At 37.4% G+C, this 21,704-nt stretch overlaps 1 non-coding gene across 1 annotated transcript; it reads left to right on the top strand.

The window, feature by feature from the left end:
* The first annotated feature begins 11,660 nt into the window (after nt 1-11,660).
* Nucleotides 11,661-11,764, top strand: LOC127742108 (small nucleolar RNA R71). Its single transcript, XR_008003295.1, has one exon. It is a non-coding gene; the product is annotated as a small nucleolar RNA R71 (small nucleolar RNA).
* The last annotated feature ends 9,940 nt before the right edge of the window (nt 11,765-21,704 follow it).

A 21,704-nucleotide genomic window follows, 5' to 3' on the forward strand; every position in this document is an offset into this window, starting at 1 on the left:
GTCGTGCACTCTTCATAAAAATTCAAGGAAAATTGTTTTCCAAAATGCTTTCACCAAGGCTTGAACTTGGAACCTCCCCTTGGAAGCACCAATGCGCTGCCCACAAGGAGAGCAGAGCAACATTCCTTGGTGCATGGCACGCATGCTTGGCGCACACAAGGGAGCTTGGGCGTGCACATCACAGCACGGGCAAAGGCAAGGCGGGCACAAGACACCACCGCCCCGCTCTCCACAAGAGCAGAGCAGCCTCCTGGGAGCAACATATGGGCCAAAATCAACCAAAATTCAATTAAAAATTCATTTTAATTCAATTCTCCACCAAATCAAAAGGCCCACTCAACATGACTCAAAGACACACAGAGAAGCTAGATTAGGAATTTCATTTTGTGAATTTGTTTTTAATTTCAATTTCATTTTGTAAAAAGCCTATATAAAGGCATCACTCTCATTTCAGAGGGGAGCTCGATTAAAAAGGCTGGCTCCACTAGGGAGCATTAGGAGTATAGAGAGCTCTCTCCTTTAATTTTCATTTCTGTTTTAAATCTTGGATTGAGAAGTGAAGGAATTCTGTTTCCCTCTTGGTCTAAGATCTCTCTTGGTTGTTCTTCTGCATAATTTCTGAGAATTGAGAATTGAATCTGAGTTTTCATTTATTGCTTTCATCTTTAATTTACCTGAATCTTGTTCTCTGTTGGATCAAGGAAGAGAGTGAGATTTAGACTTGTTTTCTAGTCTCATTGAGCTCCTGAGATCTTCAACCTTTCCTTTAGATTCTGCAATTGATTTGAATTTAATTTCTGCTTTGCTTCTTCAAGCAGTTGTTCTCTGCTGTTTAAAATCTGCTGCACTTATTTTATCCTCCACTTCTCTGTTTAATTGCTACTTATGCTCTCTTGTTTAATTTCTGAAATCCCAGCACCCAATTCCCTTTTATTCTTCAAGTAATCTACATTTCTCGCACTTTAAGTTTCTGCAATTTACTTTTCTTACAATTTAAGTTTCAGCTCCTTTTACTTTCTTGCTCTTTAAGTTTCAGCAATTAAATTCTTCTGCACTTTTAATTCCTTGCCATTTACTTTCTGTTGGCTATAATTTCACTCAATTCCACTTCAATGTTAGCTTGACTAAACTAATCACCCACTAAAGTTGCTTGATCCATCAATCCCTGTGGGATCGACCTCACTCTTGTGAGTTATTACTACTTGATGCGACCCGGTATACTTGCCGGTTGGATTTGTGTGTTGGAAATTCGTTTTCCACAAAACACCATCAAGTTTTTGGCGCCGTTGCCGGGGATTGGTTAGATCAACAATGATTAAGTGGGTGAGAAGTCTAGATCAAGCATTTTTTTGTTTTTTTTCTCTGTTTTAAACTGAAACCAAAGTGTTTGTGTTTTTGCCTCACTAAGAAATTCTTCTTTGTGAGATGAATTTCAAATTTCATTGATGTTGCATTTTACAAAATATAAATGGAGTTCAACTCATCTTATAGTCAAACAAAATTTTATGGGATATCACCCACCATCATCAATCTCTAATGGTGGCTGGGAATATCACCAAGAATTAACAGATAGCACTCCAATTCATGGAGATTTGCTTCAGAGACACAAGATGAGCAAGAAAATCATATGGGATACCAACCACCACCACAAAATGATTCATATCATTATCCTCATGGTGGATGGAAGTATCACCAAAGAATGGAAGAGCATCCACCCTCACATCCCAGTTTCTCATTTGAAACTTCTTCATCACTTGATTATGATTACTCTCAACCTTCATCTCTTGAACCAGCAGATGAGGATTACCTTCAAGCCATTGAAATATACAGAAAACTCGTGGAAAGATACACACAATCCCAATCCTGGAAAGAATTCATCCTCAAGAAGATGAATGGGCCCTTAGAGCAAACAAGGGGAACCTCAGAACCATTAAACAGAGAGGATGAAGACCAATTTGTAGGTGAGGAAGTGGAAAAGCAAGATGATGAAGCCTCTGTGTCAAGTGAAATTTCAATGTAAAAGGAGGTTGTGGAACCTGTGGCTTCATATTCACAGCAGCTAATTGAGGTGATAGAGGAACATGAAACTTCACTCCCAAAAGACTTAATGGAAGATCATGTAAAAGAAGAGGAGGAAGCCAATCAAGAGAAGTCACACTCAACTGAAGCAGAGAAGTGCAAAGAGGAAAAGCTCACGGAACCACTAATGCAAAAAGCTCTTGATGAAAAAATCACTCCAACAATCACACAACCACTAAGACTTGGACTCAAGGAAGTGAAGGCAATTAAAAAAAGCACCGAGAAGAGGATTGCGACAAAGCTACAAAGGACAATATTCATGAAGAAGAGAAGGTCAACTACAAGTAATCCTTCCCCTGGACCACTAGCAAGCCAGCTCAATCAAGCCATGTACAAAAGGAGGCTTGCTGAGAGGAAACCAAGAAAGGGAACAATAGCTGAAACTTCCTCTCTCTTGAGGTCATTCCTCTTAACAAATTGGAAGAAGAGGAAGAAAGTGAAGAACAGGTAGACAGTAGGTACATTTCTTCTCTTTGCTTTGTTTAAATTCAATAAATTGGCATATGGTTACATTCTAAGTTTGGTGTTGCCCTGCAACAAAATTTTTTTTCAATCCCTTTGGATGATTGCATCAATTCTACATGGGAGTGTCACACTAAGATTCTAAGTTTGGTGTGCCACTTAATTTTCTATGCAACTCATCCAGCAACATCACTTGTCTGCATAATCATATTGCCTTTGCATTGTTATTTTTCTTTTGTTATTGACATTTTGTTTGCATTCTCTTTGTTTTAGTCACTTCTTTAATTTTTTTTGTTTTCTTCTATTAACTGTTTTTGTTAATACATCACCAAGAGATCCTTATTCATGACAAATCTTGGCTTGGTGATTGTATTCAACAAATAACAGTTTCTCTTGTTTAGTTTTAGTTCAAATAAATTGACATATGGTTGCATTCTAAGTTTGGTGTTGCTATGCAACAAAATTTGGTTCCAATATTTACTAGATAATTGCATCAATCCCAAGTGAGAGTGTCACACTAAGTTTGGTGTGCCACTTATTTCTTTTATGCAATGTATCATGCACACCATCTTATGTTTGCAATCACAATATTTCTGTTTCTCTGTGCCTTGATGGTTACTCTTAATCTTGCTTGCCTAAACACATATGCTACTGACATCCTTTTGTGTGAGACATTCATGATCCATTTTAGACCCCACTACCATTGTTCTAATTGTTGCTTGAGGAAGAGCAAGCATTCTGATTTGGTATGGGAAGGAGAAGAATGGGAGGAAAATGACAACAATAGAGAAGATGGACTACAAGGTTGTAAAGTTCCTTTTCCTCTAATTTGTTTCCACCACTTAAATTGCATGATTGTCTTATTATCTTCTCTGTTTACATGTGTGGTATGAATAAGCATAGTTTGAATCTTGATTTGTAACAGTACAAGTATTGGAAAGCTAGTATGTTTGATTGTTGCTCAATTGCATTGGATTTTATTTAATTGAAGTTTTCATCTAGGACATTTTGTGAAATCTTTTGAATCCATGAAAACCTTGAAAAAGTAAATGTAAAAAAAAAGGGGGGGCAAGAAAAGAAAAAGGGAAAGAATGGGAAAGCTGAAGGCTCTGAGTACCAATGACAATTAAATTGTTAAGTACTTGTGGTGTTTATGTATCAAGCAAAAAGCTTGAAAACAAAACACTTAGAGTCAAGGTTAGGCTATGCTTGTGGTGCTTATGTATCAAGTGGTAATACTTGAAAACAAAGCATTTAGAATCGTAGCTTTGTTATCAACTCATGGGGCAAAGCACCCAAAAGGAGAAGCTAAAAAAAAAGGAAAAAAAATCAAAAGCTAGTTTCAAGGAAGAATTATAAGAAAAAGATTTCATAAAATGAGTTAGATAGAAGCATCAATCATTTACATCTCTTTTGTGATTGTAGCATGGATAGCAAACTAGCTTGCCATGAACATTAACTTGCTACTCTTCTTACCTTGGATTGTTAATTTCTATTGCATGATTCTTTTCTTAATTGGGGACAAGCAAGGTTTAAGTATGGTGTTGTGATGACATGTCATCATATACCTATTTTTCTATGCTTCTTCACACAAGAAATTGATGATTTGTGCTTAAATATTGAATACTTTTGTGCTTAAATGATATATTTTCTTGATCTTTTAATTTTATAAATCTTGTAGGAAATAAGAAGAAAAAGAAGCAAAGAAGCACAAAATAAGCTAAAAAGGAGAAAAAAAGAGCTTTGGGGCCCACTTTGAAGTTGGAGCACACTTTGGAGCCTTAGGCCACGCTTTTAAAAGCGTGGCCCATGACCAAATTAAAGGAGGAAGCAACCAGCACGCACATTGCCTTGCTCTTGCCAAGGGCAGGGCAATATCATGATGAAACAAAAGGAGGTTGGAAGCAAATTTTCGCTAAGTTAAAATCTGGGCGCTCACAGCCTGACCAGGCTCCCTTCAAAGGGCTATAACTTGAGCTACAGACTTCCAATTGATGTGCTTTCATATTTGGCGTACAATTGGGGCATGAGTGAAAGGCATCTTTAAGGGCAAAAAATAAGCAAAAATAAACCAAAGTACTTCCACCAAGGTTCGAAGCTGGAGCCTCACTCCAAAGCAAAGTAGCGCTCATTATTCTGCTCTGCCCTCTTGGAGAGCAGGGCAATGTCGTGCACTCTTCATAAAAATTCAAGGAAAATTATTACCCCAAATGCTTTCACCAAGGCTTGAACTTGGGACCTCCCCTTGGAAGCACCAATGCGCTGCCCACAAGGAGAGCAGAGCAACATTCCTTGGTGCATGGCACGCATGCTTGGCGCACACAAGGGAGCTTGGGCGTGCGCATCACAGCACGGGCAGAGGCAAGGCGGGCACAAGACACCACTGCCCCGCTCTCCACAAGAGTAGAGCAGCCTCCTGGGAGCAACATATGGGCCAAAATCAACCAAAATTCAATTAAAAATTCATTTTAATTCAATTCTCCACCAAATCAAAAGGCCCACTCAACATGACTCAAAGGAACACAGAGAAGCTAGATTATGAATTTTATTTTGTGAATTTGTTTTTAATTTCAATTTTATTTTGTAAAAAGCCTATATAAAGGCATCACTCTCATTTCAGAGGGGAGCTCGATTAAAAAGGCTGGCTCCACTTGGGAGCATTAGGAGTAGAGAGAGCTCTCTCCTTTAATTTTCATTTCTGTTTTAAATCTTAGATTGAGAAGTGAAGGAATTCTGTTTCCCTCTTGGTCTAAGATCTCTCTTGGTTGTTCTTCTGCATAATTTTCAGAGAATTGAGAATTGAATCTGAGTTTTCATTTATTGCTTTCATCTTTAATTTACCTGAATCTTGTTCTCTGTTGGATCAAGGAAGGGAGTGAAATCTAGACTTGTTTTTTAGTCTCATTGAGCTCCTGAGATCTTCAACCTCTCCTTTAGATTCTGCAATTGATTTGAATTTAATTTTTGCTTTGCTTCTTCAAGCAATTGTTCTCTGCTGTTTAAAATCTGCTGCACTTATTTCATCTTCAACTTCTCTGTTTGATTGCTACTTATGCTCTCTTGTTTAATTTCTGAAATCCTAGCACCCAATTCCCTTTTAAGTTTTAGCTCTTTTTACTTTCTTGCTCTTTAAGTTTCAGCAATTTAATTCTTCTGCACTTTTAATTCCCTGCCATTTACTTTCTGTTGGCTACAATTTCACTAAATTCCACTTCAATGTTAGCTTGACTAAACTAATCACCCACTAAAGTTTCTTGATCCATCAATCCCTGTGAGATCGACCTCACTCTTGTGAGTTATTACTACTTGATGCGACCCGGTATACTTGCCGGTTGGATTTGTGTGTTGGAAATTCATTTTCCACAAAAACACCATCAATTGTCACAGGTCACCCCTTCATTCTGACTTAACTAAATTAAGTACGAGAGTATATCTTGAAGAAGAAGTAGGCGTGAATTGAATAGAAAGCCAATAATACTTGCATTAATACTCGAGGAACAGCAGAGCTCCTCACCTTAATCTGTGAGGTGTAGAAACTCCACCGTTGGAAAATACATAAGAACAAGGTCTAGGCATGGCCGAATGGCCAGCCTCCCAAATGGCATAATACAATCGAAATAGGGTTCAAAGACCTTATCTAAGGATCGGAGAATGGTCCAAAGATGATCCAAAGATATGAATACAACAGTAAAAAGTGCTATTTATACTAAAATAGTAAACTAGAGTTACAAAAAATGAGTAACTAAGTGCAAATATTGCAGAAATTCACTTCCGAGGCCCACATGGTGTGTGTTTGGGCTAAGCATTGAAGCTTTCACGCGCATAGGCTCTTCTTGGAGTTTAAACGCCAATTTTGGTACCAGTTTGGGCGTTTAACTCCAGCTTTGGTGCCAGTTCTGGCATTTTACGCTAGAAAAGGGTATCTGGTGGGCGTTTGGACGCCGGTTTGGGCCATCAAATCTCGCGCAAAGTATGCACTATTATACATTGCTGGAAAGTCCATAATGTCAAATTTCCAACACAATTAAGAGTGCGTCAATTGGGCTTCTATAGCTCTAGAAAATCCACTTCGACTGCAGAGAGGTCAGAATCCAACAGCATCTTCAGTCCTTTCTCTGCCTCTGAATAAGATTTTAGCTCAGGTCCCTCAATTTCAGCCGAAAAATACCTGAAATCACAGAAAAACACACAAACGCATAGTAAAGTCCAGAAATATGATTTTTGCATAAAAAATAATAAAAATATACCAAAAAGTAACTAAAACATATTAAAAACTATGTAAAAACAATGCCAAAAAGCGTATAAATTATCCGCTCATCACAACACCAAACTTAAATTGTTGCTTGTCCCCAAGCAACTGAAAATAAAATAGGATAAAAAGAAGAGAATATACAATAAATCTAAAAATATCAATGAAGCTTAGTCCCAATAAGATGAGCAGGGCTAGTAGCTTTTTGCTTCTGAACAGTTTTGGCATCTCACTTTATCCTTTGAAGTTCAGAATGATTAGCATCCATTAAGAACTCAGAATTCAGATAGTGTTATTGATTCTCCTAGTTCAGTATGTTGATTCTCAAACACAGCTACTTTATGAGTCTTGGCCGTGACCCTAAGCATCTGGTTTTCCAGTATTACCACCGGATACATAAATATCACAGACACATAACTGGGTGAACCTTCTCAGATTGTGACTCAGCTTTGCTAGAGTCCCCAGTTAGAGGTGTCCAGAGTTCTTAAGCACACTCTTTTTCTTTGGATCACGACTTTAACCACTCAATCTCAAACTTTTCACTTGGACCTTCATGACACACGCACATGGTTAGGGACAACTTGATTTAGCCGCTTAGGCCAGGATTTTATTCCTTTGAGCCCTCCTATCCATTGATGCTCAAAGCCTTGGATCCTTTTTACCCTTGCCTTTTGGTTTAAAGGGCTATTGGCATTTTGCTCTTGCCTTTTGTTTTAAAGAGCTATTGGCTTTTTCTGCTTGCTTTTTCTTTTTCTTTCTCTTTTTTTTCGCTTATCTTTTTTTTACAAGCTTGTGTTTGTCACTGCTTTTTCTTGCTTCAAGAATCAATTTCATGATTTTTCATATTATCAATAACATTTCTCTTTGTTCATCATTCTTTCAAGAGCCAACAATTTTAACATTCGTAAACTTCACTATAAAAAATATGCACTGTTCAAGCATTCATTCATAAAATAAAAAGTATTGCCACCACGTCTAAATAATTAAACTAATTTCAAGATAAAAGTCAAAATTCATGTACTTCTTGTTCTTTTGCAATTAGGAACATTTTTCATTTAAGAAAGGTGAAGAATTTATGGGTCATTCATAGCTTCAAGGCATAGACACTAGACACTAATGATCATGTAGTAAAGACACAAACATAGACAAAATATAAAGCACAAAAATCGAAAAACAGAAAAATAAGAGCAAGGAAATTAAAGAACGGATCCACCTCAGTAATGGCGGCTAGTTCTTCCTCTTGAAGATCCTATGGAATGCTTAAGCTCCTCAATGTCTCTTCCTTGCCTTTGTTGTTCTTCCTTCATGGCTCTTTGGTCTTCTCTAATCTTATGGAGAATAACGGAATGCTCTTGGTGCTCCATACATAGTTGCTCCATATTAGAACTCAAATCTCCTAGAGAAGTATTGAGTTGTTCCTAATAGTTGTGTGGAGGAAAATGCATCCCTTGAGGTATCTCAGGGATTTCTTGATGAGGAACTTCCTCATGCGCTTGTTGAGGTCCATAAGTGGGCTCTCTTGTTTGCTCTATCCTCTTTTTAGTAATGGGCTTGTCCTCTTCAATGAGGATGTCTTCCTCTATAACAATTTTGGCTAAACTGCATTGGTGACAAATGAGATGAGGAAAGGCTAACCTTGCCAAAGTGGAGGGCTTTTCAGCCACTTTGTACAGTTCTAGAGGTATGATCTCATGAACTTCTACTTCCTCTCCAATCATGATACTATAGATCATGATAGCCCGATCCACAGTTACTTCGGATCGGTTGCTAGTAGGAATAATAGAGCGTTGGATGAACTCCAACCATCCTCTAGCCACAGGCTTGAGGTCATGCCTTCTTAGTTGAACCGGCTTGCCTTTGGAGTCTCTCTTCCATTGGGCTCCTTCCACACAGATGTCCATGAGGACTTCGTCCAACCTTTGATCAAAGTTGACACTTCTTGTGAAAGGATAAAGATCTCCTTGCATCACTGGCAAGTTAAATGCAAACCTCACATTTTCCTGACTGAAATCTAAGTATTTCCCCCAACCATTGTGAGCCAATTCTTTAGGTTCGGTTTCATACTTTGATCATGGTTCTTAGTGATCCATGCATTAGCATAGAACTCTTGAACTATTAAGATTTTGACTTGTTAAATGGGATTGGTGAGAGCTTCCCATCCTCTTCTCCTAATCTCATGTCGGATCTCTGGATATTCGCCCTTTTTGAGCTTTAAGGGGACCTCGGGGATCACCTTCTTCTTGGCCACAACTTCATAGAAGTGGTCTTGATGTACCTTTGAGATGATCCTCTCCATCTCCCATGACTCGGAGGTAGAAGCAATTGTCTTCCCCTTCCTCTTTCTAGAGGTTTCTCCGGCCTTAGGTGCCATTAATGGTTATTGAAAATAAAAAGCAAAGCTTTTTCCAATACCAAACTTAAAAGGTTTGCTCGTCCTCAAGCAAAAGAAGAACGAAATGAGTAGATGAAGAAGAAATGGAGGAGATGGAGGCGGAGGAGTGGTTTGGCCAAGGGTGGTTGGTAGTGTTTATGTTGTGTGAGAATGAAGGAGTAAGAAGGGGTATTTATACGGTAAGAGAGGGAGTTGGTTCGAGTGAGAAGGGTTAGGTTTGGGAGGGAAATGGTTTGAATTTGAGTGGGTGGGGGTAGGTGGGTTGTATAATGGGAAATTGTTATGGAAAGGTGTGAAGAGGAGAGAGAGTGAGGTGGGGGTAGGTGGGGATTCTATGGGGTCCACAGATCCTGAGGTGTCAAGGATTTTTCATCCCTGCACTCCTTGGCGTTAAACGCCCTCTATGTGCCATTCCTAGCATTTAAACGCCAGTCTGCTGCCCTTTTCTGGCATTTAAACGCCAGTCTGCCTGCCAGTTCTGGCGTTTAAACGCCCAGAATGGTGCCAGGCTGGGCATTTAAACGCCAATTTTTCTACCTTTTTTGGCATTTAAACGCCAGTTTGCCTGCCAGTTCTGGCGTTTAACGCCCAGAATGGTGCCAGGCTGGGCGTTAAATGCCCATTTTGGTATAAGCTCATCCACCAGGGTGTGCTATTTTTATGCTATTTTTGATTTTGCTTTAATTTTTGCAATTGTTTTTGTGACTCCACATGATCATCATCCTAAAGAAAACATATAATAACAATGGAAAATAAAATGAAAGAGTAATTAATATAGATAAATAAAATTGGGTTGTCTCCCAATAAGCGCTTCTTTAATGTAAATAGCTTGACAGTGAGCTCTTACAGAGCTTTACAGGTGCTCAGAGCATGATTGTGGCCTCCCAACACCAAACTTAGAGTTTGAATGTGGGGGCTTTACTTGACTCTGCATGGAGAGAATTGGATGAAGCTTTTCATGCTTCTTCTCCATGTTTACAGAAGAAGATCCTTGAGCCTTAAACACAAGGTAGTCCTCATTCACTTGAAGGACTAACTCTCCTCTGTCTACATCAATCACAACCCTTGCTATGGCTAGGAAGGGTCTTCCAAGGATGATGGATTCATCCTCATCCTTCCCAGTATCTAGGATTATGAAGTCAACAGAGATGTAAAGGCCTTCAATATTTACCAAGACGTCCTCTACAAGTCCATAAGTCTGTTTCTTTAATTTGTCTGCCATCTCTAGTGAGATTCTTGCAGCTTGTACCTTAAAGATCCCTAGTTTCACCATTACAGAGAGTGGCATGTGGTTGATACTTGACCCCAGGTCACACCGAGCCTTTTCAAAGGTCATGGTGCCTATGGTGCAAGGTATTAAGAACCTTCCAGGATCCTCTTTCTTCTGAGGTAACTTCAGCTAAACCAATGCATTTAGTTCATTGATGAGCAGTGGAGGTTCATCCTCCCAAGTCTCATTACCATATAATTTGGCATTCAGCTTCATATTGCTCCTAGATACTGAGCAACTTGCTCTTCAGCAACATTTTCATCCTCTTTAGAGGAAGAATACTCATCAGAGCTCGTGAATGGAAATAGTAAGTTTAGTGGAATCTCTATGGTCTCTAGATGAGCCTCAGATTCCTGTGGTTCCTCAATAGGGGATTCCTTGTTGTCCAGTGGACGTCCCATGAAGTCTTCCTTACTGGGAATCACGTCCTCTTCCTCTTCTATAGGTTCGGCCATTTTGGTGGTATTAATGGCCTTGCACTCTCTTTTTGGATTCTCTTCTGTATTGCTTGGAAGAGTACTTGGAGGAGTTTCAGTAACACTTTTGCTTAGCTGACCCACTTGTGCCTCTAAATTTCTTATGGAGGACCATGCCTCAGTCATGAAACTGAGGGTGGTGTTAGATAGATCAGAGACTATATTTGCTAAGCCAGAGAGGCTCTGCTCATAATTCTCTATCTATTACTGAGAAGATGATGGAAAAGGCTTGCTATTGGCAAACCTGTTTCTCCCACCATTATTGTTATTGAAGCCTTGTTGAGGCTTCTGTTGATCCTTCCATGAGAAATTTGGGTGATTTCTCCATGAAGGATTATAGGTGTTTCCATAGGATTCTTCCATGTAATTCACCTCTTCCATTGCAGGATTCCAAGGTCATAAGCTTCTCCTTCAGAGGAGGCGTCTTTAGCTTGCAATCCAGTCAGACTCTGAGAAATCATATTAACTTGCTGAGTGAATATTTTGTTTTGAGCCAATATGGCATTCAGGGTATCAATCTCAAGAACTCCTTTCTTCTGAGTCACCCCATTATTCACAAGATTTCTCTCAGAAGTGTACATGAACTGGTTATTTGCAACCATCTCAATGAGTTCCTGGGCTTCTGCAGGCATTTTCAGATGAAGAGATCCAGTAGCAGAGTGGTCCAATGACATCTTAGATAACTTAGACAGACCATCATAGAATATACATATGATGCTCTATTCTGGAAATATGTCAGAAGGACACCTATTGGTTAATTGCTTGTATCTTTTCCAAGCTTCATAGAGGGATTCACCTTCCTTCTGTCTGAAGGTTTGGACATCCACTCTGAGCTTACTCATCTTTTGAGGTGGAAAGAATTTGGTCAAGAAAGTATTAACCAGCTTGTCCCAAGAGTTCAGGCTTTCTCTAGGTTGTGAGTCCAACCATGTCCTAGCTCTGTCTATCACAGCAAAGGGGAAAAGCATAAGTCTGTAAACCTCGGGATCAACCACATTGGTCTTAACAGTATCACAGATCTGGAAGAATTTAGATAAAAACTGATGAGGATCTTCTGATGGAAGTCCATGAAACTTGTAGTTCTACTGCATTAGAGAAATTAATTAAGGCTTAAGCTCAAAGTTGTTTGCTCCAATGGCAGGAATTGAGATGTTTCTTCCATAGAAGTTGGAAGTTGGTGCAGCATAGTCACCAAGCATCTTCCTTGCATCTTTGACATTGTTGATTTCGGCTGCCATGTCTTCTTCTTTTTCAAAAATTTCTGTCAGGTCCTCTCCGGAGTGTTGTGCTTTAGCTTCTCTTAGCTTCCTCTGTAGAGTCCTTTCAGGTTCAGGATCGGCTTCAAGAAGAATATCCTTATCCTTGTTCTTATTCATATGAAAAAGAAAAGAACAGAAAAGAAGAAGAATCCTCTATGTCACAGTATAGAGATTCCTTTATGTGAGTAGAAGAAGAGAATAATAGAAGAATGAGATAGAGAGAAAATAAATAGAATCCGAACACAGAGAGGGAGAGAGGGTTCGAATTTTGAGAAGAGAAGTGTTAGTAAATAAATAAAATAAATAGAAAGAGAGAGAGGAAAATTCGAATATTAATTAAAAGAAAAGAAAAATATTTTTGTTTTTATTTTAATTGTAAGTTAGAATTCGAAAATATTAAAAGAAATAAAATAAAAATTAGAATTTAAAACACTTAGTTAATTAAAAAGAATTTTGAAAAAGTGGTTAGTTAATTTTTGAAAAGTAGAGAGAGAGAAAAGTAGTTAGGTGATTTTGAAAAATAAGAAATAGTAAACTTTTAAAATCAAAACAAAACAAACAAATAATTAATTGAAAAAGGTTTGAAAATCAAATTTTTGAAAAGATAAGAAATCAGAAAAAGATTTTGAAATTAAAATTTTAAAAAGATATGATTGAAATTTATTTTGAAAAAGATTTGAAAAGGAAATTAAAAAGATTTGATTTTTAAAATTAAAGTTGATGACTTGACTAACAAGAAACTAAAAGATATAATTCTAGAATTTAAAGATTGATCCTTTCTTAACAAGAAAGTAACAAACTTTAAATTTTTTTGAATCAAAATATTAATTGTTAGTAAAGTAATCGAAAATATGAAATAAAATTAAGAAAAAGATTTTGAAAATCAATTTTTTAAAATTTTTGAAAATATTAAAAAGAAAAATGAAAAAGATTTGATAAGATAAAACTTTTTAAATTGAAATTTTGACTTGACTAAAAAGAAACAACTAAATTTTAAAAATTTTTGACTAAGTCAACCCAAAATTTTGAAATTGATGAGCAATTAAAGGAAAAGATATTTTTTATTTTTGAATTTTAATGAAGAAAGAGAAAAACAACAAAATGACTTAAGACATGAAAATTTAAGATCAAAACACATAATGCATGCAAGAACACTTTGAATGCCAAGATGAACACCAAGAACACTTTGAAGATCATGATGAACATCAAGAACTTATTTTTGAAAATATTTTAAGAAAAGACACACATGCAAGACACCAAATTTAGAAATTTTTAAACTTTTGACTCTAAAAATTCGAAAATGCATATGAAAAACAAGAAAAGACACAACACAAGAAAATTTACAGATTAAACAAGGAAAATCATCAAGAACAATTTGAAGATTAAGAAATAACACATGATGAATTTTCGAAAATTGCTAGAAAAATAGAAACATGCAATTGACACCAAACTTAGAATTTGACACTAGACTCAAACAAGAAACACAAAATATTTTTGGTTTTATGATTTTATTAAATTTTTTTGTATTTTTTCGAAAATAAAAATAAAAAGCTTAAACATAAAATAAAATTACCTAATCTAAGCAACAAGATGAACCGTCAGTTGTCCAAACTCAAACAATCCCCGGCAACAGCGCCAAAAACTTGGTACGTGAAATTGTGATTCATACTTTTCACAACTCCGCGCAGTTGACCAGCAAGTGCACTGGGTCGTCCAAGTAATACCTTACGTGAGTAAGGGTCGATCCCACGGAGATTGTCGACTTGAAGCAAGCTATGGTCATTTTGTAAATCTCAGTCAGGCGGATTCAAATGGTTATAAGGATTTGATAATTAAAAGATAAGTAGAACATAAAATAAGATAAAGTTACTTGTATAGTTCCTTGGTGAGAATTTCAGATAAGCGTTTGGAGATGCGTTGTTGCCTCTGAACTTCTGCTTTCCTATTGTCCTCATCCAATCATGCGTACTCCCTTCCATGGCAAGCTGTATGTTGGTGGACCACCGTTGTCAATGGCTACCATCCGTCCTCTCAGTGAAAACATATCCACTATGGTTTCCCGCATGGCTAATCAGCTGTCGGTTCTCGATCGTGTCGGAATAAGATCCATTGATCCTTTTGCACACTATCACTGCGCCCCATAGTCACGAGTTTGAAGCTCGTCACAATCATCCCATTCCAGATCCTACTCGGAATACCACAGACAAGGTTTAGACTTTTCGGATCTCAAGAATGCTGCCAATTGATTCTAGCTTATACCACGAAGGTTCTAACGTCACGAATTCGAATGCTTTGTTGTCAGGAGAGGTGATTCAGATCCGTGAGTCAGAGACCAAAGAGAGTATACTCCAGCTGACGTCCAATGACTACGTTGAACATCATGTAGACCGCTTTGTGGTTGCCAGGCATGCGGATCTTGGCTAAGCGAGTAACGAAGATTGGGTGATTGTCACAGGTCACCCCTTCATTCTGACTTAACTGAATTAAGTACAAGAGTATATCTTGGAGGAGAAGTAGCCGTGAATTGAATAGAAAAACAATAATACATGCATTAATACTCGAGGAACAGCAGAGCTTTTCACCTTAATCTGTGAGGTGTAGAAACTCCACCGTTGGAAAATACATAAGAACAAGGTCTAGGCATGGCCGAATGGCCAGCCTCCCAAATGGCAAAATACAATTGAAATATGGTTTAGAGACCTGATCTAAGGATCAGAGAATGGTCCAAAGATGATCCAAAGATATGAATACAATAGTAAAAAGTGCTATTTATACTAAACTAGTAAACTAGGGTTATAGAAAATGTGTAACTAAGTGCAGAAAGTGCATAAATCCACTTCCGGGGCCTACTTGGTGTGTGTTTGGGCTGAGCATTGAAGCTTTCACATGCATAGGCTCTTCTTGGAGTTTAAACGCCAGTTTTAGTGCCGGTTTGGGCGTTTAACTCCAGCTTTGGTGCCAGTTCTGGCGTTTTATGCCAGAAAAGGGTATCTGGTGGGTGTTTGGACGCCAGTTTGGGCCATCAAATCTCGAGCAAAGTATGGACTATTATGCATTGCTGGAAAGCCCAAGATGTCTACTTTCTAACGCAATTGAGAGACCGCCAATTGGGCTTCTGTAGCTTCAGAAAATCCACTTCGAGTGCAGGGAGGTCAGAATCCAACAACATCTTCAGTCCTTTCTCCGCCTTTGAATCAGATTTTTGCTCAGGTCCCTCAATTTCAGCCAGAAAATACCTGAAATTATAGAAAAACACACAAACTCATAGTAAAGTCTAGAAATATGATTTTTGCATAAAAAGTAATAAAAATAAACCAAAAAGTAACTAAAACATATTAAAAACTTTGTAAAAACAATGCCAAAAAGCGTATAAATTATCCGCTCATCATGAGCTTAAAGCTTACTTAAGTGAGCTTTTTCAAAGCTTCACCAAGGAAAAGGGGGAAACAACAACACCCACCCAAGGTTCGAAGCTGGGACACATTCTATCGCTCAAAATTGAGCACAAAGCTCACTTAGTGAGCTTTACACCAAAAACACTACCTTGGGAGCTTATCAAAGACACCTTGGTCCATGCCCATTGAACCAAGTCCATTTGGATCCACTTCTTCACAGAATTGAAAATCCCACTCCAAATTCTGAAGATCAAAAATAGAAAGTTTATAAATACGAGTTAGTTTGATTTAGAGAGGACCTCTTTTTCATTTTTTTGTTCTTTTACTTTTAGCTCATTTTATTTTTCACTTAGTTTGGACTTGAATTTGGAAAATTGGGATCGAGAATTGAGTTCTCTTCCTCTTTGTTATTACTTCTGCACTCTTTCTCTTTGTTTTGAATCGTGGATTGAGATTGAAGGAATTCTGTTTCATTCTTGATCTGAGATTTCTCTTTGTTTATTTTTTGCATAATTCAGTGAATTGAGATTTGGATCTGAAGTTCATCTGCTACTTTCATCTTTCTTTTCTTCTGTAAATTGTTCTCTGTTGGATCAAGGAAGAAATTGAGATCTGACTTGTTTTCTAGTCTCTTTGATCCCCTGAGATCTTCAACTTCATTTTGCAATTAAGCTGAGTTTCATTTCTATTTTGCTTCTTCAAGCAATGTTACTTTTCTGTTTGAGATCTGCTGCAACTTACTTCATTTTATTTTCTCTAATTGATTGCACTTTGAGTTCCCTTTTTAATTTTGCATCCCAGCTCCCGAAATCCCTTTAATCTTCAAGCAATTTACATTTCTTGCACTTTAAGCATCAGCCATTTACATTTCTTGCAATTTAAGTTTCACTCATTTACATTACTTGCACTTTAAGATTCAACTCTTAAATTCCTCTGCACTTTAAATTATTGTCAATTTCCCCTATCCTTATTATCTTCATGCAAGTTAGCTTTCTGTTAAACACAATTCACTCAAATCATCTCTTGTTTGCTTGACTAAATCAACCACCTGACTAAAATTGATCAATCCTTCAATCCCTGTGGGATCGACCTCACTCATGTGAGTTATTACTACTTGATGCGACCTGGTACACTTACCGATGAGTTTTGTGTTGGATCATTTTCCACACATCACCGTTCTCTAGTTTTTCAAAACAAAATAAAACTAAATCTCTTAAGTTTTTCCCCATATTTTAATGCCCAAATATTAAGCCCAAGAGTCTTAAAATGGTGTCACAGAAGCTTACAATCTTGTTGGGAAGGTGAAATATTTGAAAACAAAGTTTAAGTTTGAAAAACAGGGCATGTGCGTACACACAGGGGTGTGGGCGTGAACTCCCAAGTGATTTTTAAGATGTGTGCGTATGCATGGAGGTGTGCGTACGCACAAGTACAAAATTTTGCAAGTCTGTTCGCTCGTACAAGGTGTGCCAGCGCCCTCAGCAGACTAACCTTCCCAACGCGTGCGTGCGCACAGGTTGTAAAACCCCACTGGTGATGTGCGTGCACAAGCTGTGGTAGCGTTCTAAACAGGATTTAACACCAAAGTTTGAATGATCATAACTTCCTCTACAAAAATCCAAATCTTACAAAATTTATATCAATTTGAAGAGTTTTTGATATACTTTAATTACAAATAAATTTCAACAAATTTTGAAAACCGAGGCTCAAGTTATGATGTGTCAAATTTCACCAAAAATCTGTTTTTACGAAAAATCTGTTTTTACCAAAAACCTTAAAAACTTACTTTTACCAAAACTCTCATTTCAAACCCAAACAATCACATTTCAACCATACCAATACAACCCAAAATTCATACAAACACTTCTTCAACCGTTTTCTCCATCACACAACCCTCCAAACCATTCAACAATTCTAAATCCAACCAAATTCACATTTCTCAATTTCCATGGACCTCATTAACATCAAAATTACCACTCACCATTCTATCAATCATCAACATTGCATATTTCCAAACTTCCCTCCAAATAAACACGGTATCATCAATTCATCATCATCAATACTCATAATCATTATCCATCATACTTACTCCAACATTCATTATATTATCATCAAAATCATACCTTTCCACATACAACTCATTCAACCCTCATCATCATCATCATCAATCATAATACCCTTTTACTCCAAACCACCACAAATATTTTATATTAACTTATTACCTTAAATTCTCATAATCCTCATTATTTATCAATATAACTAATAACCATAAATACTCATCAATACCAATAATTTCCAACAATCATCGTCAACCATAATAATCCAATACAACCAACAATATACATCAGTTCACTTATAATTATTCATACATTAACCACATTCAATCCTATCTTAGGGACAACTAGCCTAAGTGTCCAGAAACATTACATACTACATAAAGAAAACCAAAACCATACCTTGGCTGATTTCCAATATGCGCAAAACACCAAAAGTTTGATTCCAATAAGATCAACAAGCCTCAAGCACCAACACCACCTCCAAGGTTCACCAACTATCAAACCATACACATATATCATACCAAGAATCAACACTATGGCAAATTAAAACATCAAACCACAAGAGTTTGAAGGGACTTACCTTACCCAATAAGATTAGGAGTAAAATCCAACAATTACCCGCTATTAGAGATCACCTAAACAACTAAAACCATAAAATCTACTCAAAATCGATCCAAACTCCCAAAAATACAGAAATTAGGGCATGAAACTAGGGAGTGAATTTCAAGTTCTTACCAGATTTTCTTAGATAGAAAGGAAGAGCTCGTCAAGAGCTTTGCGTGGCCGCAAATGTCTCATCAATCGGAGGTCCGTAGCTCAAGTTATGGCTTCCAGAAGGTGGAGGTGAATAATGACATCACATCTTCTCCTCTCTTCTCTTCAAACCGCGGCTCTCTCTCTCTCTCTCTCTCTCTCTCTCTCTCTCTTTGGGCTGGAAAATGAGCTCAAAGCTCATTTAATGAACTTATATATGTTGGGCCTTGGGCCCGGTTTGAGCCCGGTCCGACCCGTTAGCGTTTTGGTTCATTTGACCCACTTTGGGCCAAAACCATTAAGATTAGTGCCCGGTTTTTTATTCTAAATTATATTTTTGCCTTTCCAAAACAATAAATCAATTTTTTTAAAATCTTATTAATGTCCTAAAAACTATCTCTCAACAATTTTCCACCGGCAAGTGCACCGGATTTGTCGTCAAGTAAAAACTCACTATTGAGTGAGGTCGAATCCCATAGGAATTGGTTGGTTGAACAACTTTAACTGGAGAATTGTTCTAGTTGAGCTAAATCAGAATTGAAATTGTGATTGCAGAAAGTAATTTGGCAGGAAACTTAAATGGCAAGAAATTAAATGAACAGAAATTAAATTGCAGAATATAAAGAACAAAAACTTAAATTGTAAGTAATTAAACGGAAATGGGGATTAAGCATGAAATTAAAGAATAGAGTGTAAAAAGAATGGGTAGATCAGAGAATGGGAAGCTCATTGGGGTCAGGAGATGTGATAATTCTCCATATCAAGTTCATTTTCATCTCTTCCTCAATCAATGCATTCATTGATCTCCTTGGCAATCTTAAGCGATTAGATCCCAATTCCTTGGCAATCTAATCTCTCTAAGCATGAACAATTGCCAATTCCTTGATTTAAGTGCTCATGGGAAGAGATGAAGTATGGTCACTGATTATACCACACAAATTCATAGATCAAAGTGTTGGTAGGATTACATGACACTATATCCATCCAAACCCCAATCTAATCCAATGTGAGAAATCATTTCTAGCATGATCTCCCCATTCCTCTTCCAAGGTTCAAAAGAGATCCAATTATGAATAGCTTCTTTCCCAAGATAACTATCTAATTGGATGAAGACCAAAAGCTTTCTAGCAAAATCAAGAGAAAAGAAATAGGAAGAAGAATGGAAACTAATATTGATCTATTGAATTACACAGAGCTCCCTAACCCAATGAAAGGGGTTTAGTTGTTCATAGTTCTAAGAAGGGAAAATTCAATTGAAAGATACATTACAGAATTGAAATTATAGAGAAAAGAAAAATTGACAGAGTTTCAATATTGATCTCTGTAAAAGCTCTTTGAAAAAACTCAAACTCCGCTCTGACTTGAATTCTAAGCTATTTATACACTTTCTTCCATTGATCTTTAGTCTCTGAATTGGGCTTTTGTCCTTAATTGAATTGGATTGAAGTTGCTCCAATGGGCTCCCTTACTGTTGAGAAGAGATCAGCTTGAGATTGCAAAGTTCTCATGCTCACGTTGGAGTCCACATTTGATGGCCAACGTTGAATCAAACGACTTCTTAAAAATTCAGTTCTGCTTGCTGTCATTGGCGTTTGACTCAACGTTGGAGTTCCAACGTTCTTCTACCCATGCGAACACGTGCCTTGCGCGTCTGTGCAATTGGGATCAAAATGCACATCCACGCGTGAGTTACGCGTGCGCGTGGATGCAAATATCCCAATTCCAGTTTTTAAAGCTTTTAGAAGAACGTTGGCCTCAACATTGGACTGGCAATGTTTCTTCCAACATTGGCCTATCCACGCGTGCACGTGATGTGCGCGTGCGCGTGGATTCAAACGTTAAGCTTGCACGTATGCACTTTAGACACGTGTGCGTCTTTGCGCTTTTTCAAATTCAGGATTTCGAGATCAAGATCGCGCACGTTGGCCACCAATGTTTGAGGTAGCGTTGTTGGTCCAACATTACCCATCTACGGGTACGCGTCAGCTTTGCGTGCGTGTGGATTGTCAGAATTTCCAATCCACGCGTGCGCTTGTAGCATGCGTGCGCATTGCTACAGATTTTCCAAATCTCCAGAAAGCACATTTTAGCACAACGTTGGGTGTAACGTTAGCTTGCCAACGTTCCCTCCAACGTGGGCACCAGTAACTTATGTAGTAACTTGCTCTGCCTCCCTCTCAACGTTTGGGGCAACATTGGTGGTCCAACTTGACCACCAACGTTGCTTCTTCTTCATCCTCTCCATGGCCATTCTTCAACTTCCTTCCTTGCATTTCTTCACCTGTCATCAACCAACACATGCATCAAAGCCTTGCTAAAGTTATGAGAATTATCATCATTCTTAGTATCCAAATAATTATAGCATTATTCTCATGAAATTGTATCAAATTAACCATGGTTGGATGAATCTAAGCATATATGAATTTCTAACCCAGTTGCTTACTTATAATGCAAGAAAGTGCATAAAACCTACTAAAAACAAAGAAAAAGTGAAACTAGCCTAAGATGCCTTGGCATCACATATTTTCCAAAATACGCGGCACTGGACAGACTAGAGCCGGTACTGCCAGCTTAAGTGTCAATACAAATTTTTACAGAAATTTATTGAAATATATACATTTTCCAACATAGTAAAATTCATTGAAACTAAATTTCACCTTTATATTTTCAAATTAAAACTTCTAAATTTTGAATCTACTCCCGGCACTAAAATTATTTTATTAAAACGGTTTTACGTGAAAAATCCTGGTTCTTACATTCTCCCCTCCTAATAAAATTTTCGCCCTTAAAAATTTGAATAATGCGATATGTCTTCCTCGAAGCATCCTACCGTGTCGATGTTCTCTCTCGTCTTCCACTGCGTCACTCTGATTATTTGTCACTAAGAGTCCGACTCACTCCATTACCTCGAACATAAATTTTTCCTCTAAATCAAATACCGTTTTTGTAATATTTTTCAAAAGCTTCAAAATAAGTTCAATCTAAAATTTTACGATGTCAAAACTTTTTCAAAAGATTCAAAAATTATTTCTTCATAAATAAATTAGTATAAATGATGATTTTCTTAAATTCATTAAAACCCTTAAATCATAACTTTCCTATTTGAATCCCTTTTTGTTAAGTCAAATGTCAAACCAAATTCACAAATTAAGAAAACCCTGGAACTCACTTTTTTGTAAACCATAATGTCCAACTAAGAGTTTTGACTTAGTTTTAAAACCAAACCATTTAAACCAAAGTTCCAAACCAGATTTGAAAATCATTCTAAACCTTGAAATCACAAAAATCATGGTTAAAAACCGCAAAAACGTC

The sequence above is a fragment of the Arachis duranensis genome, chromosome 9 (assembly GCF_000817695.3).
Source record: "Arachis duranensis cultivar V14167 chromosome 9, aradu.V14167.gnm2.J7QH, whole genome shotgun sequence".
In the NCBI taxonomy this organism is placed as follows: domain Eukaryota; kingdom Viridiplantae; phylum Streptophyta; class Magnoliopsida; order Fabales; family Fabaceae; genus Arachis; species Arachis duranensis.